The sequence below is a fragment of the Penaeus monodon genome, chromosome 25, assembly GCF_015228065.2.
Source record: "Penaeus monodon isolate SGIC_2016 chromosome 25, NSTDA_Pmon_1, whole genome shotgun sequence".
Lineage (NCBI taxonomy): Eukaryota > Metazoa > Arthropoda > Malacostraca > Decapoda > Penaeidae > Penaeus > Penaeus monodon.
The window spans coordinates 19711521-19711783 of NC_051410.1; the positions used below are offsets into that span (position 1 = coordinate 19711521).

The 263-nt window shown below is 47.5% G+C and overlaps 1 long non-coding RNA gene across 1 annotated transcript in view; it reads right to left on the reverse strand.

Annotated features, from left to right (window-relative positions):
- The window catches only part of LOC119589107, a 28326-nt gene that overhangs the window by 27585 nt on the left and 478 nt on the right, over positions 1 to 263 (reverse strand). The window lies entirely within an intron of this gene.

Genomic DNA, 263 nt, shown 5'->3' on the forward strand with positions numbered 1-263 from the left:
GTGATCTATCTTCATCTACCACTTTCCCTATCTCTTTCTCTGACATATCTTACTCCTCTTGGCATCCAGATATTCTACTATGTCAAGACGCTCCCAAAAAACCTTTCCCTCCTCCCTCTTTTCCCCCTCCGGCACCCCTCCCCCCCTTGGCATCACCTACCTGCCTCACATACAGCCAAATACACCAAAAAACACCCAAAACATCGTCTGGTCATCACTTAGCTTTGACGTCACAGCAGAGGAACCTTCTTGATGGTAGATGA